The sequence below is a fragment of the Melanerpes formicivorus genome, unplaced genomic scaffold, assembly GCF_026170545.1.
Source record: "Melanerpes formicivorus ecotype bairdi unplaced genomic scaffold, bMelFor1.0.p_v2 SCAF_19, whole genome shotgun sequence".
NCBI lineage: Eukaryota > Metazoa > Chordata > Aves > Piciformes > Picidae > Melanerpes > Melanerpes formicivorus.
Window position 1 is genome coordinate 4,764,489 of NW_027142371.1, and position 10,725 is coordinate 4,775,213.

At 42.6% G+C, this 10,725-nt stretch overlaps 1 protein-coding gene across 2 annotated transcripts in view; it reads right to left on the bottom strand.

Moving 5' to 3' along the window:
• The window catches only part of SULF2 (sulfatase 2), a 152,872-nt gene extending 143,171 nt beyond the window's left edge, over nt 1-9,701 (bottom strand). The window contains exons 1-2 of one of the 2 annotated variants that reach the window (XM_068149877.1): nt 9,620-9,701; nt 777-865 (exon numbers count right to left, since the gene is read on the bottom strand). The gene's annotated coding sequence lies outside the window, so the exon portion shown is untranslated. The remainder of the gene's footprint in view (nt 1-776; nt 866-9,619) is intronic. The other variant, XM_068149874.1, reaches the window with a different exon arrangement.
• Between the last annotated feature and the right edge of the window lie 1,024 nt (nt 9,702-10,725).

A 10,725-nucleotide genomic window follows, 5' to 3' on the forward strand; every position in this document is an offset into this window, starting at 1 on the left:
CATGCTTACCCTTCAGGTGCCTATTTAAACGTTTCCACCACTGCAAGTAAGAGTCTCTCATGTGGTGAGCTTCATACCCAACCGAACTGGAGTCTTTCTGGCAATAATTCTGCATCCATAAAAAAGCAGCAGGCTGAAAATCACCAGAGCCTTTCAGTTCTCCTGTTAATTAGGGTGTTTAGAGGTTTCTACACTGAAGAATTTGTTTTATTAGCATTTAGAAGTAAATTTAAGTCTCTAAAAGACTAGACCACACTGACAGATTACCATAAGGTAATCTCCACAGCTGCACTCTTCTCAAGATGTGTGATGCCCACGTTCCTCCCCATTAACTATGCACATATTTTTAAATCAGTACAATGCATATGAGAATTTCAGCAGCTACCTGGAATTCAGACCCCCTGTAGTTCCCCAGAATCATAGCAGAAATTAAAGTTTTAATCCTTGAGAACAATCAGAAAGTTTTCCTACAGAAACTCCTGAGGCAAAACACTTCCAGTGCTACAGAATTTACAGCACTGCATTACTTAACATCTACTCATAATTATTCAATGAATGCAAGAACTTGAGACATTGTCTCTTCAAAATGATTTTAAATAAAGCATTGAGTGATAGAAATGCAACAGATATGGGGTTTGGGGCTTTTTTGCCTCGTGGTTGTAATGGCTTTTAATGAAGTCAGACCCATGCTCTTGGATCCCATCATTATTTTGCAGATACATTTGCAATAACTGAAGTGTCAGAAACACATTTTGTTACCAAGAGTAAGAACATACCAAAGAGAAGGGGATTAGACACTTGTACTGCAGCGTCCTCCACAGCATGCCATTCTTACTCTGGGAACATCAGCGAGGTAAGCAGTAACCTAATATAAAAAGACAAAGAATATTCAGAAGAGAGCATTATTTCCAGGGTCCTTTAGCAAACCACTTAAGAATTCTAAGGTCTGAGTAAAGAGTTCCCTGGGTTTTTTTTTTTATATACCATCTAAAAGCGACATGTTTGCAGGATGGAGAAGGTAGAGCTTCCAGAAGAGTTCAAAGTCCTTGCTTTTGTACTGCAACTTCACTAATTAAGGGGGTTTCAAGAGTTCAGTTCTATGGGTGAAATGACTGTTTCAGTAGCTTCCAAGCAAAAGTACATGAAAACAATTGTAGCACAAAAGTAAGAAGATACTAAAAATGGTCCAATTCATTGGAGTGACTAGAAACAGAATTGGAAATAGTCTGCAGTTTGTCACAGAATGGTTGAGTCTGGGAGGGACCTCTGCAAGTCATCCTGTCCAGTCCCTCTGCTCAAGCAGGGCCATCCCCAAACTGCTTGCCCAAGACCATGTCCAGGTAAGCTTTTACGTATCTCCAAGCAGAGAAACTCCACAGCCCCTCTGGATAGTCTGTGTCAGTGCTCAGTCACCTTCACACCAAAGTGTTTCCATATGCTCAGGCAGCATCTCTTGTGTTTCAGTGAGTGCCCATGGCAGTGAGCACTACTATAGAAGAGCCTGGCTCTGTCCTCCTTGTGCCCACCCTTCAGGTAGTTACCTGAAGATATTCCTCCAGAGCAGAGCCTTGCCCTTTGTAAGCTCAGCCTTAAATATCTTAATGGCCATTGAGTAGACCCTCTCCAGTTGGTCCATCTCTCTCTCGTATAGGTGAGAGCAAAAATGGATGCAGTACTCACAGGAGCAACCTTATCAGCGCAGAGCAGAGGGGAAGGATCAGATCCTTTGATGATCCTCCCAGTATAGTCCAACACAACATCAACTGCTTCTACTATCAGGGTAAACTGCTTTTTCAACTACCGTTCACACCTATTTTGCTTTGAGAAACACAGCTTCTAGATTTCCCAATTACAGTTTGCTCTTCAGAGAGCATAGACAAGGACTAACACTAACATCCAAGAACAACCAAGACATCTGTGTTTCCATTTAGTCAACAGCCAAATGAACCAGATCACCCACGGGGTTTGAATTGATGGTGTTTATGATTTTGTCTGGGGGTTTTGTGATTTTAGTTGGTTGGGTTTTGTTTGTTTACTTGTATGTAAAAAGCCTCTCAAATGCTGGAATTTCCTAACAATACTGTTTTCACATGAAAAAAACTCCAGCACAGGTAGTGAATTGCTGAGCACTTTCAGGGTAGCTATTTAAGCATACCTCAAAACATTTGAATTAAAAAAAAATAGTTATGAGAAGGATCAGAGACAAGGCAGAAACTGTCATTTGTATCCTTTTGGGTCATCTACTTGAAATTTCAAGTTAGGACTAAGGTTGGGGGTGGGGGGGAAGAAAGTCAAAGCAAAAGCCAAAGAGTACACAGTACACAGCTGAAAGTAACAACTAACTATCATGACTGTAGCAAAACGATGGAAAATCCCAGCCAGCCACTGTGGCAGCTTTTTATTCTAACAAATTAGATATTCCTTTTGCCTTTTCACAACTCAGTAGTCTTGTCACAGGGAGATTGCTCAAGGCTCCACATGGAGACAGTACACCCACTGGGTTTTAAGACTGGGCTCTATGAGTCAGGCTTTAGGTTTCCAAGCACCAGTAGCTCCCAATAAGCATCTTGAACACTCTGATTGCTGTCTCATCATTGCAGATGCAATGATGCACGTGTGCAAGACCAATGAAAGCATAGATATCAACATGATAATGTTGGTACCTAAGCCTTTGCCCTGAGAAAAAATTCAGCACACAGATGATGAATGCAATAGAGTTCCAGCATGAGGAAAAAAACTACTGAGCATTAAAATATTCTTACCTTGCAGTTCAATTGATAGTAGAAAGTTTCCCACTTACATATTTTATATGCACATGCAGAAAAAGGAGGAGTACTGCAAAGAGTTTATTTTCTGAGGCAGAACATCTGTCTTTCCACTATTCTCTTCCCAGGTTGTATATTTCCTCTACACACACATTTTTCTTTCCTTAATATTGTAGCAAGGCAAAATAGAGGAAGAAGACTTAAAATGCTGCATAAATATGCATATTTATATAAGCTGAAGATTAGGAATGGTACCAATGCCTCTGTTGTAAGAAACCTTTACAAGTAATATTTAAGATGCAACAATGCTCCCACTGAAATTATCCACTAATATCACTTTTAAGCCCTTACTAGCCCTATTGCTATGCTGATTTTGGCCTCAGACAATTTAAAAACGACTGTCCTTGATATTGTCACTAGCCTGAACATAAGCAAGTGCTGTAAAACCAAGAAGCTAAATATAATACCATAGTATCATAGAATTTTTCTGGTGGGAAAAAAGCAGCTAAGATCATTGAGTCCAACCATGGCTCTGTTACACCTACCTCTGCCAGCATAGCTGCACTGTCTCCATTGTGTACCAGCAACATGCAATCAGAGATACAGATGTTCACACAGAATTTCACAGTACAAACATATTCATCCTGCTGGTGACACTCTAAGAGGGCTAACTGAATTTAGTGAAAACCACAAACCCAAAAGTAGTCCCTCATAACTAGATTTCAATTGACATACAGAGAAGAGGTACTTAAAACATCTCCAAATACTCAAATGAATACTTAGAGAATTCTGTTCAGTTGTTTCATTAAGCAGGTAGCTGATAAATGAATGAAATCTTGGAATTCATTTATTTTCAAACTTAATATTCACTATTACAACTGTGCTGAGCACTCATGGAGGGATTATGGGGTTCTAACAAGTAACTACACTAAGTAACATGAGGGAAGCATCAGACATTTACATCTCAGTAATCCAATCAAATACAACCTGATCACAGAGGGCTGATGCAGAGAAGAAAGGATCACAGGAGTTCAGCCAGCCCACGCTTTTGCTCCATGGGAGAAGGAGGTTTATAGAGCTCTTCTCCCTCTCTGACATCTGTCCAACCTGTTAAGCCTCTTACAAGGTTTCACAATGTTACTGGATACTCTACTCCTGTTCTTCGAAATGCAGTGTGGTAGAAGACCAAGTTAATCACACAAATACAAACACATAATGCAAGCTGATTACATGGATCCCCTACACAGCACATCCTCTTCTAAGAGGGCAAAGGAGAAACCACAGGGTTTCTCAGTTTTAGGTCCTGAAGAATGAATTCTTTGGCTTGTCTCCAACTCCAGGAGACTAATCCAATTTTCCCTTACTGGCGTAATAATTATTCTAGCTCATAAATAATTTTACTTCTTTCCTCTATATACCTTTTATGTGTTCAGGATAGAGCCTTCAGAGGCAAAAAAAACCACTAGTATCTGACAGCTCCCAATAAAATGGGAGGAAAACCAGTTCTTTGATCTCTAGAAATATTGCCAAAGAATCAGATGAGGGAAGGATTGCATTTAAGGCTGAGCTTTTAAGCATTAGCAGTACCAAGGTGCCCTGTCCACCTCCTGATACCAAATAATCATGAAGCACATATGACACTTTCTTGCAACAAAACTTGCCAAATTCAGCTTCTGTTCTTATGCCCTCTTTCCCCTTTCCATGGTTCAGCAAGTGTTTGTTTTTAAAAAATCAAAGTCTTCATTTCTGCTGTGCTGGAGAACATTTTCTTGCTTAAAAGCCTTGCTCCTGAATCAGACTTACAAAGTTTAGTATACAGCAGTACACTTCAGATGCATCCAAATAACTAATAGCCAAGCACAATCTGGTATGTCCATGGCTATCACAGCACACACCACATGACAGGTCTTAATAGCTTGGGAATTATAGCCCAGAAAGAATCCACATTCAAGAACAGAAGCATCAAACATTCCAGCCAATGGAACTGATCAGCTCAGTTTTGAACACACTGAATTCCAGGGGTTTGGGGTTTTTTTGTGGGGGGAGCTTGATTCGGTTGATGGTTTTTCAACAGGTCTTCTGTAACATTAGAGTCATAGAATGCACTGAGTTGGAAAGGACCTTTAAAGGTCATCTAGTCCAACTCCCAGTTGCTATTTGCAAATCAATCTCCCCGAGGAAGAAAAAGATACTGTTGCTAGCTAATCAAAGTTATAACTGCTAGTCATTCATTTTTGTTTCTGTTTAACTGTTATTTATTTGCTTGTAACATAGCCATTCTAGCAAAGATTAGTAAGAAAGCTTTCAAGTCTCTGAAAATTACTTTTGTCATTTTGACAATTAGAGCAACTATCAATCCTGTTTGGTTCTTTTTGAACTGCAGTGATATTCCAAGATAAAAGCAGGCTGAACTTAAATTAGCTTTATTGTTTGCTAGCAGAGCAACTTCAGCTGTAGCTTTACCAAGATAAGCACAGGCTGAAGTACAGCACTCAGTTACACTTCAGAACATGATGTGGAAGCTGGAAAGTTTACTGATGAATAGCACTAGCTAATAACTACTGCAAATGCATCACATGGAAATGTTTCCCTTCTGAAGCTGGTAATGTTAGTGCTCTAACCAGACACTACAAATCACTATACAGGAGGAGTAAGTCACAAGGATCATCTGAAACTAGATTAAGCCTTTCCCTAAACCACAGTTAATGCATTCATCAGTTAACAGGCAAGTTTGTAGTACATGTAGTCATCTGATGGAAAGGGACTTAATGTGTGAGCCCCTACTTTAATCTCTTGCATAACAGCTGATTGAAAAACTGGACTAAAGCTGTTAATAAGAAAAACATAAGACAGACTCAAAATTATCCAGAAGATTATAGGAGGAGTTAATTGAGGCTACAGCATTTTTTTTTTGCTCTGTGCACTGCTGGAATACTTGCCTAACAAAACAAGGACAAATCCCAGTTCAACAGCAGTGCCTGAAAGAAAGGAAGAGACATCAAGATATGTGTTAAGTATGTAAAATAGTCTCCAGCATTCTTTATGGATGTGAAAAGAATATAATGAATCCTTCACTGCTTAGAGGGAAAATTTTTGTCTTGCCAAAGGACAGATTTCCAAAGACTGATATTTACATTTCCCTACAACCTGTAATTTCCTCATTTATCATTTGTCAGGGCCCAAAGACCTTTTACTGCACATAGGATGTTTGCATATGTTTAGTGATCCTTTTACCAAACAAATGTCACATTCTGAATGAGGAAATTAGTTAATATCACTGAAGTTGCTAATTTAACACCATTAGTATCACACTGTGAACAGCTACAGAACCTTCAGGGTCTTGAGTCACAGCTAAGCTCTACTGGTTAGAAGACTGTCCTCCAGCAGTCAGCACTGAGAAGATAACCCATGAAAATATCACATGCAAGGACATTCAATACCAGACAAGTGTGACTAAAGATAGATCACTTGGTAGAGATTTAGAGGCACTAATTGGAACTCACTCATCTGCACTCATACAGCTGCCTCCGCTTGTATCAGCATTCTGGGATTGGAGCAGTCAGAACAGAATCCAAGTGGATCATAGAAACCAATGCATAATGCTATTCCTAGATGTACAGCAAGGTGGAAAGATTTAGCCAGTGACTTGAATGGCAGAAAACACATTACTCTAGGTGAACCTGCCCTAGCTAGGAGGTTGGACTGGAGGATCTGAAGTCTAGAACAAGCAGGTGTTAGCTACAGTGAAAAAAAATCTACATAAATCAAAGCAGGGAAAAGAATACCATCACTACACAACAAGGGTACAGATGGCAACATGCCACATACATATTTTTCATCATCAAATCATCATTTAGTTACCTCAGTTCATTACACAAGTTTAGATGGCAAAAACATTTGCCTTAGGAACCGTATCTGAGTAACAAAGGTCCCAGGCATAAAAAAAGGTTTGTAAAAGTGAATCACATCATCTCTGCTTTATGAATCTCATTCAGCTCTACAGACAGTTTCATCTGACCAAAGTTTCCTAGGGTCTTTTGTTGGGTCTATTTCCAACATATTTCCTACTACAGCCAAACTGCAGAAGGAAGACAGCATCTCAAACTCTTAAGTTGAAAATTTTACTCACCATGCTTTGGAAAACGAAACACAGATACACACCCTTGAATATTTTACACTAGTACACACATACAGACATGCATCACAAGTCAGCCTAAGTTAAACTGTTGAACTACTGCAATTGCTTCTGAAAGAAGCCAAAACAAACAACACCTTAGCTGAGCATCTAAACAACTGTGCTAATAAAAAACAGAAGCTTGCATTTAACTGTGGTACAGACCACATAAGGGACTCCAGGGCAGCTGCAGAACACCAGCACACATTTCACCTGTTATGAAAACACTAGAATCCAAGCACAGCTCCTTACAAGGAGACTGAAAATTCCCATTAGTGAGCCATTCTTTCTGCCTCCAAAGCAATGCTGCTTTGGACACTGCCTCTTGCTGAAGACCTTTACACCTGCAGCATCTGTATTTGCAGAAGAGCATAGTTACATCCAATACTGAGACAAATCTGAAGTAATACTTGTATGAAGCTTCAATATTTTATACATCTTTTCTCCTCCTAGGAAGTTAAACTGCTAATTAGCTGAAATCTCCCTTATCAAACATGCACAATCATTCCAGAACTTCTCACCACATAGCATTTGGGTGAAGGGTTGAGTGGGGTGGTGAGGATGGGCAGAGAAGAGACGGTTATAAACCCCAAACCACATTGTGAAAGTCAGACCATTTCCAGAAGTTCAGAAAAGCTCAAATTCATAAGAAATTAACACTGCTGAGGAGATGAGAAAACAAAACCAAACCAAAAAAGCCAAACAAAATAAACACCCCTTACTACAGCTTCTCAGATTTCAAAGTAAATCGTAGCTTGTAATGGAATGATCCCCAGCTATTCTCAAAAACCAGAAGTGTAGTGGAACATTCATTTTTGTATTGGAAATGTAGGCCTGTATCTCATTCTCCAAAATGTCCACTCCAGCCTGATAAATTAGCCCAACACACCAATATTTAGATGATGGAAGAGCTGGTACTGAAAGACCAAACCAATTAGGATGGTTTTACAGAGCAAGGGTAAACACTTCCAAGTTAGAAATCACCTGAAATAAGACTCCTTGCAAGGAATCTAAAGAGAAAAGAGCTGTTACCTAGCCAAAATACATGCACATCAAAAAGGGGGATGGAGGGCTTGCAAATATCAAGGTCCAGAAAAAAAAGTCCATTAAAAACTAGCACTATGTTTGCTGAATGAGACTAAAACAAACACATACAAACCCTTCCACAGTCAAACCACAAAGCATCTCTATTGCTAAAATCCCACCATGCCAGGAACCTTGCCTTGAATTCCATGATTTGTGTTGCACAGAGTCCAGAGTACACCCAATTCCCCAAATGCAGATTAAAAACAAGGTTCTGTCATTCACACCAGTATTTCTCTATTTTCCCACCCCCTGAAACCATGCAGAACAGTTCAGGGAAAATTGAGAGAGACGGTAGTGAGGTTAGTTTAGTTTTTAAGCAGCATGCATTAAGTTTGACAGCTGCAGGATACCTTATGAAATGCAAGGATCAATCGAGTTCTATGAATAACATTGATTCAGGAGACTCACATAATTATGTTCAGTCAAAACAGCACCCTTGCACATGTCACGTTTCACTTCCTCTTAATGAGAGGTTCAAGAGAAACACTGAATCCTAGCAGGAACAAGCCACAGAAAATCATCTTCATGTGAACTGATTCAAATTATATTTAGAGAAGGAAGGAGAGAAAGTCGTTATGCACATGGCTAGCACTAGAACAGTCACTCCAGACTCATCCTTCAGAGATACTCTAGTGCCTAAGTTACTAAAGCGTGGCCCACCACCTTTCCATCTCTCACATGCATCGAGCATAAAAGCTATTGCACTGCAGATTAAAAATGGAATGCAGCTGACACCGCACTAACTAAGGGGCTTTTCACAACCACTGTCTGATGGCATAAGATATTCACCATTAATGGCAAGAGACTACTTACTGATATGGTAATAGTGAAGAAAAAACACCAACACATTCCAGTTGAATCTAGGGAATGTAACATTCATCCCAGAGCAACAAGAGTATATATGCATTCACTCAAGTTTGCAGGCTGAAGAAAGGCAGGGAGGTGACACGGCCGCTGCACCTCTGCACATTTTCACATCCATCCATAACACTTAAAAGGAGAACAACGACAAGCTAATTAGAGACCTACCTACAACTCTAACACATTTTTGCCTGGAGCCCTGCAGCCTTCAGTGCCACTGAACAGCTCAGCACAGGACTACGAAGAAGTTTTGAGCTCAGTTCGTGTCAATTTCCAGCTCAGCCACTGCTTCACTGCGTGACCTTGGGCAAGTCACTTTCCCCGCTCCCACCTGACAGTCTCCCCCCGCACGGAGCACCGAGACGAAAACCCAGGAGTCATTATTCACCAGCAGTAACTCTGCACTGGTGAAGCTGGAATAGAAAGGGGATGGGTAAGGCGATAAGGATTGGGGGTGCCTCACTTACAGGTGATAAAAATCTCCTCGACACTGATTGAGTCTCCCGACCAGGGGAGGCTTCCTCCCCCCACTCTTTTCACGTTTCCCTGCTGCACGGACTAAACCGGAGGAGAAGCCAATAGCTCCGGCCCGCCGGCCCCCAGCGCACGCTGCAGCCCGGGGAACCGAGCCCTCCGGGCCTCCCGCCCCCAAGCCAGAGCCCTCCCTGCGGCCCCAGCCGGGCTGCGCACGGAGGCGGCGTTACTTACAGCACCCGCCAGACGGAAAACTCACAGGTGGCCCGGAGCCGTCGGCGATCAGCAGCTGAGAGGCAGCCGGCTCCCCGGGGCGGAGGTCGGCTTAGCACCCGCGCGGGAAGAGAGCGTGCTGGCTGGGCGGGGGCGCTGCTCCGCTCCCCGCGTGGGGCTGCGCAGCTCCGGCCGCTGCTGTCGCGCTCCCTGCGCCGGGCCGGCTGCCGCCCGCCCTTCCTCCCGCCCGGCCCGCGCCGCCGGCCAATGCGGGTTGTGGCCAGGAGCCGTCTTTAACCATCTGTTGCGAGGCGCCTCCTCCCAGCGCTGCCACCTCCCTTGCCGGGGGGCTCCCGCCCAAGCACCCCGCCGAGGAGGAGGGGAACCAGGAGAAATGCCTGTCCCCCTTCTCTTAAAACGACTGCCCTTCTCAGTGCTCTTCTTTCTGCACCCTGTGTCGCTTTGCACGCACAGCAGCCCCCAGCTCCCTCCCTGCCGGGTGGGCGACTTCTTTACAGACCCCATCCCCGCTGTGGGATGAGAAAAGAGGAGCACGGCTGAGGTGCACCGCCCCACAGAGCCCCCCGTTAGGCGTGCCAGGTGCATAGTGTGTGCAATCCGTGAAAAAGAAGTGCATGTGGGGCCTAATCTTCATCAGGTTGATGGGGATTTGATTAACACTTCTGTATTTCCCACCTGATAATCGGGTTCTGCACACAGGGTGTCAGGAGGCGGGCAGTAGTAGTGCCCGGAGAAACGTGCTTCATGCTGCTTCAGTGGGCATAAATCAGGGCTAAACTCTGTGTTCAGACTTGGACATCTCCTGTGGAGAAGCAGTTCCAGGAGTCAAAAGTCTCTTTCAGTATTTAATAGTTTCTGAGTTTTAGCCTTCGGCACTGCTAATTTGAAGGCTTTTCTACAAACATGAGAACAGCCTACGTGCAGGGTCCCTTTAATTTGGGTCCAACTCCCCGCACCAGGTTGATAGTAGTTTAGATGTTTGTAGTGCATGTGCAAGCATTCCTGCAAACAGAGCCTTAGTTCCTGTTTTACTTCTCTTTTTATGTTAATAATTTCCTTATTGCAGACCTCACAGATCATGCTTTTTAATCAGGTCCCTCCATTTTTCAATTGGTTGTCCACAGAAAAATC